The following is a 6,000-nucleotide window of genomic DNA, read 5'->3' on the forward strand; positions in this document are numbered from 1 at the left end:
AGCCGCCCCGTGTGCTGGAGACGTCAGGTCATGGACGTCCTCCCAAGGGGTGTAATTAGACATCACCGCACCCTCCTTACGCACGTTGGGCTTGACGAGGCTTGTCGGGCTGCGAGCCCCCGAGCAACACGAGGGAAAAGCACACGGTGAGTGTGCCCAGAGGGTCTGCAGGCGCCCACCGCCCGCTGCCCACCCCAGGCTGGAGCCCCCTGCCCATGGGGCTTCGGAGCCCAGCCATGCACAACCCGGCCCCATTTACCTGCTGGTCGTGTGCTGCAGCCAGCGTGGGCTTGGAGGCCACTTGTCGCACTCTGCTATGAAATACTAGCGGGGAAAAATATCCCTCTCTTTGCAAAATCAGTTCTGCCATCAATATTTGCCGCTAAAAATATCAGTCTCTACAAACTGAAAAAAAAAATATATATTTTTTTCCCATTGCTACAGCTTTCTCCCATATTTCCAGTGGCATAAATAGAAAAGGGCTATTTTTTTTTTTTTAACTTTAGATTCATATTTTTTGAAAAGACAAAAAAAGAAAAAAAAAAGCCAAGAGGTAAATGTATCTGGCAAAACCTTCACTTACTAAAAATACGTCAGATGACTTGGAAGGATATTTCCAAGAGAACACAAGAAAGTGTAAGATCAACTCTGTTTGCAAAGGAATGGTCGTCTTTGGATGATAAGTGGCAGAAAGGAAACCAGTGCTCCTATTTAACACAGCTCCAAATGTGCAGCTTATAAACTTCCAGGCTTCCTGATGATTTCAGGCTTGTGGTGTCCCTCCTCCCCTCTCCCCCTTCCTTTCTCCCCTCCTTTCTTTCTCTCTCTCTCTCTTTTTTTTTTTTTTTTTCATTTTTGCTTTGCATCTTCAGCTGTGATTTGTCTTTCCCTTTTATTCTCATGCTTGACTCCTTTCCTCTCTCACTTAGGTCAGCTTTTCGGACCTGGTCTTACATCCCCTTACATGCAGCACCACTGTCCTAGCACCAGCACAGCTCGCAGCGTCCTCAGGGGATGCCAGCGCTCAGCGGCTGCTCTCTGAGCTGCAGAGCTCTCACGGCTCTCTCTGGTACCTGCTCCACACGGGTGCCTGGGCTGATGCACGTTGGAGTTACCTGTGCTTCTGGGTCAAACCTCTCAGAATCTCCCTGATCCTCCGGGCAAAATGCCCACAGCCTTTAGAAGGACAGGAAGATGCCTCCAGCTCAGCTTAGGGAGGAAAAATCCGGTATTTGCTTTTAATTGAGTTTTTAAGCTCTGCCCTTACAAAAATCTAAAATAAAACACAAGACGCTTGAAGGTATGAAACAGAGCAGGATGTTAAATACGCGCCCTGCGTCAGCAAGGAGCTCGCTCTCAATAATCCTCCACCTGAGCTACCTGGGGGCAAGGAAGGAGGCTGCGGGGACCAATAATCCTCCACCTGAGCTACCTGGGGGCAAGGAAGGAGGCTGCGGGGACGCGTCCCACGGGAGGCAGCCGTGGCTCCTGGCCTCGGGGCCGCCCAGCAGCACGCCAGAAGCAGGAGGGACACGTTAATGCCAAGAAAGTCCCCGTCTTCGCTCCGGCGGGTTTATTATCCTAATTGACTTAGAGCGCTCAGTTCTAAATTAGCCTGCTTGGAAAGGTGATCAGCACCAGTAATTTTCCACTTTATGGCATACTTTATAATAAATAATTAAAGAAAATCATAAATAGCAGTAGTATTAGATCACTGGCACACATGAAGTAGCTTTAGTTTAAAATATGGTGTAGAAAAGACTTTTTTTTTTTTGATGATGCATCCTTAGAAGTGTGTCTGTGTTACGCTTTTGCCATAATTAAATTATTGCTTATAAGAACTTTTGCTTCGTCAAAAAGAGGAAAAAAAAAACACAATTACAATAATTCCATTTCAGTGTTTTCCATAAGCTTGTAGCCAAGTTGGCCAATAACTAAGGCAAGGAGCAGGGGAAAAAAAAAAAAGGTATGTATTGTATACTCACTTAAAACTTGGCTAGAAATGACCTTTTATTGTCTAATTTTTTTTTCCATGCCCAACTTGGCTACTTGAGACAAACTCATTGCCAAGTTTCTACAGTGTGTTATTTTCCTATGTGTTATGTGTTCAAAAACATTTTTAAAGCTGCCCTCCGAGCGTTGTACACGGGTTTTGCATGGACAAGGCAGCGGAGGCTGGGTTTGGGTGCATTGCTGATGCAGATGCGGGTGCTTAAAAGCTAACTGTGGTTTGTTTGCCTTTTTATTCCTCCCCCCCTCCTGCTCCCTGTGTAGCCCAACATGGCAAGGTCTCCAAATGGGCCGTGCTCGCAGGCGCAGCTGAAGGCAGCCGTGTGATGGTAATGTAAACCTCCTCTGTCGGCCTGGAGAGGCACCAGGAAACAGCCCCAGGAATGCTTTTGGCAGCGCGGGGCCACGCGGTGGCATTTGTCAGAGGCACCCGGCCGCTGCGCCGCGGGTGCCGTGACGTGCCTTGAGGCTGAGCACTCCGACAGCTTTAAATTAAATCATAAGGAAGCGGTTCTGGGTTAGATCCGAAACCGGGCTCTTCAGGAAAGAAAAGCAACCCCCCAGAGCAGCTCCTGTCATTTTGTCCCATCCATAAGGACCAGGACATTGCACAAGTGATGCTTCAGTCATGATCAAATAAGAACCACAGCTCTTGGCACATTTCAAGTGTAATTTCCGAGTCCCTCATTAAAAACACCACACTGGAATATAGATAAAGACCAGCACAGATATAGAATATGCACGGGCATATTCTTATTCTTATTTGGAGTCTTTTCATGTCAAGAAAAAATAAGGATTTTAAGGTTTGATGCTTTTTTTTTTTTTGTCGTCATGCATTTTAAATTTGCATTTCACTGCATTTGCCTCAGAAATCTGTTCATTTCTGTCTTTTTTTTTTTTATATTTGATTTCATCTTCTGTTTTTCTGTTTTTACTACTTTTATGAAGTCCTGCACTGCTTTATTTATTTATTTATTTATTTATTTTTTGTGGTGACCAGCCATGATATTACTGATGCCTCTGACAAATTCCGGTCACAAAGTCAGCCACTCGAAAGTGATAATGAGGGCAAGACTTTCATAGCTTTTATTTCCTATAGGTATTTTGTCCTGTATAAACTTACACAAAGGGTAAAGCTTTCAGACATCCTGATCGTGAAACTGCCTATGCACGTATTTAATTTTATTATCCAGTGGCACAAGCTGAAGACGTCTATAATAGTGTTATCTCTAACTTTAGAAGATAATTTATAAATTCAGTTATAGAAAAGTGAAATAAGAGTGAAAACTTCAAACGTTGTACAAGTTTTCTCTCTGCAACTTGTGATGCAAAAGTTTTTTTTACAGCCCTACGTCGAATGGTTTCGGAGCAAAAGCCTCCTCAGCTGAGACAGGAGCCTAAATCCATCAGTGGCAGAAGGTGATCGCAGTCACGAAGGGTCCCTCTCCCTTCTGTGATCGTCCTGTTTTCATATGCTTGTTTTCACTCCGATGTAGATGGACTCTTCATTTGCATGCTGGTAATTGATCGCATATTTAACTCTTCTGCGTGCTCTGCTGGGAGTTGTTGGGTTACTTAAATGTAGGTCAAATAGGAGAGGACTTGGGAAAAAAGCGAGGGAGAGAAAATTGAGCGAGGAAAGGTCATGTGCAGCGTGGTGCACACAGATGGCTTATTATCGCTGGGACCATGTGGCAGAATCCAAACTCGTCCGACAGGCTGTTTTCGTGCTGCAAAACTCCTTCAGGGACCGCCGAACCTCCGAAAGTGTCCGCGTGAATTCTGCAGGATGTTCTCACTTAGCTGACCTCGCAGAAGCCTTGGAATAGTTGCAATTTCAAATCTGCTTTTGCAAACTAAGAGGTTTAGCGCAAGGCTGTGATGGGATGGAGATCCGTTTTAATGTTCACCAGGTCTCTAAACCCAGACCCCACAGGTTTTGCAAGAGTAGCTGGACATTCTGTAGGGCCCTCATCTCAGCAGGGGTAAAGTAACAGCAGCACCTTCCCGTGGACCAACCCTTACTTTCCTACTGCTCAAAGACCATGCGGAAAGCAAAAAATGAAGCGACTGAAAGATTTATGTTGGAACTGGATCCCCATGGATCAGAACACGAATAACACCTCCGTCCCCTCCCAAATCCACCAGACCTGACCTTTCACAATCACCATTTCCTGACCACTGACTCCAAAGAAAATAGAGCTGCTGGTTGGTATTTAATGGAAATCTGCTCAAAACTTGTCAAAATACACCACCGTGCATGTCAGATGCCTGGGACAAGACCTCTACAGTAGTTTCCAGAAACCCAGTGCAATTACTTACATTTTAAATTATCTTTAATTGTCGCATGTGAGTTACAGAAACATTTTTCCCCACTCTGAAGCAAGACCTCGCTATTAAGAGTCACCCCATAATTGCAGCTTTAATAGGGGAACCGCAGCAGGTCAGCCGCGAAGGTTAGCGCGGGGCGCAGCGAGGCGAAAGCGGCTGCTGCACACCCGTAAGTGGAAGTGACACACCACAATAGCCCCATCAATTATGTAGGGGCAGTTTGGAGTGTAAACTTTTTAGCGAATCTAATTACCCCACCAGATGTTTTAATCCAATCTCCCTGCCCCTCCCCTGCCATCAAATGCACCGTTGGTTTTTTGAGCTCCTGGTACGAAAAAGTCACCTGGGCCACACACTCTAAATGAAACTTGATGAGTTTTTTTGCAGGACCTGAGCATCCTTTTGCTATCCGAGAGATTATTCAGGTTTGTGTGTGGGTGCACACAGATTCAGGGCACATGGGATCGAAGCGAATCAGAATGAACGCACTCCTGCATCGATAAGGTTGGCACAGAGGGTGCAAGACTGATGAAAAATAGATGAGCTGGTGTAAATGCGCTCAGGAGCTGAATGACAACTGTTAGCCTGGCGATGCCAAATGTAAGCAGGCCCTGTCAATAGCATTAGAGATGCCGCACCAGATTTTCCAAGGCTGTTTGCAAATTGACCTAATGTTCCTGTTGACACAAAACCTTGAAAGCGCAGCTAAAAGCAGCATTGCTGAACACGCCTGATTTGCTCACAGATTGCGGTCAGATGTGAGCATGAAAGAAACTACTTGCCTGTGCATCTAGGAGAGGGGAAAATGGTGAATTAACTGTGCACACGGACGCCTGATGCTACCTTCCAGAAGCAGCTGTGGAGAGCAGGGAAGGAACCTACCGGCATGGCGAGGAGTTTCCTCCTCCTGCAGTGAACTGTGGTTTTGGCTTGGTGGGAAATCGGGGTGTGTGCATGCAATGTGTTGACCAGTCCTCAGCCTTGACTGTGGTGTTTGGAAAAATCTGTCTTTGACAACTTAAAACCCTATCATGGGAAAAAAGAAAAAAAAAAAACACAAAAAAACACAACAAAAAAAAAACCATAAACCAACAACAACAATAACAAACCCACAACCACAAATCAGAGGAGTCTCAATCTGTTCTTCATTAGAGCTCCAGTTGACTAATTTGCTGGTCATTATTTTCGCCAGCTTATCACATTAATAGACGCTTTTCTTCCCTTCTAGCCCAGTTCCCCAGTCGGAGAGCAGTCAGACTTGTACCAAGTACAACTTCAGGCACAACTCTTGGGATGGAAACATGCAGAGCAAACAATGAAACAAGACTGTTTATAAAGCCTTCAACACATTAGGCAGTGGAGAAGAGCCCAAGTTTCCACGTAAAGGCCTGAATGGACAAGAATGACGTGGAACACATGGAAAATATGGAAAATGTGGAATAAGTAATAAAATTATAAATAAAACAAATACAATAAATTGGGAATGCAGTTTTACTTATAATGATTTGTGTTCCTAGTAACCCAAGACTCCTTTACCTTTGGAAAATTGTGTGTTTTTCCAATGGGGGAGCTGGCTGCAGGTGACAGGTCTGCCTGGTTGTACGGTGGGTTGGATCAGTGAGCGGCTGAAGCGTTCAGCAGGGCCTCAGGTCTCCAGCA

General features: G+C 45.3%; 1 protein-coding gene across 1 annotated transcript in view; it reads left to right on the forward strand.

Annotated features, from left to right (window-relative positions):
- The window catches only part of LOC308180055 (uncharacterized protein), a 37,658-nt gene extending 31,881 nt beyond the window's left edge, over positions 1-5,777 (forward strand). Inside the window, exon 10 of the mRNA XM_080561101.1 lies at positions 3,357-5,777. The gene's annotated coding sequence lies outside the window, so the exon portion shown is untranslated. The remainder of the gene's footprint in view (positions 1-3,356) is intronic.
- The last annotated feature ends 223 nt before the right edge of the window (positions 5,778-6,000 follow it).

Source organism: Anser brachyrhynchus (assembly GCF_964034855.1).
Source record: "Anser brachyrhynchus genome assembly, chromosome: 18".
NCBI lineage: Eukaryota > Metazoa > Chordata > Aves > Anseriformes > Anatidae > Anser > Anser brachyrhynchus.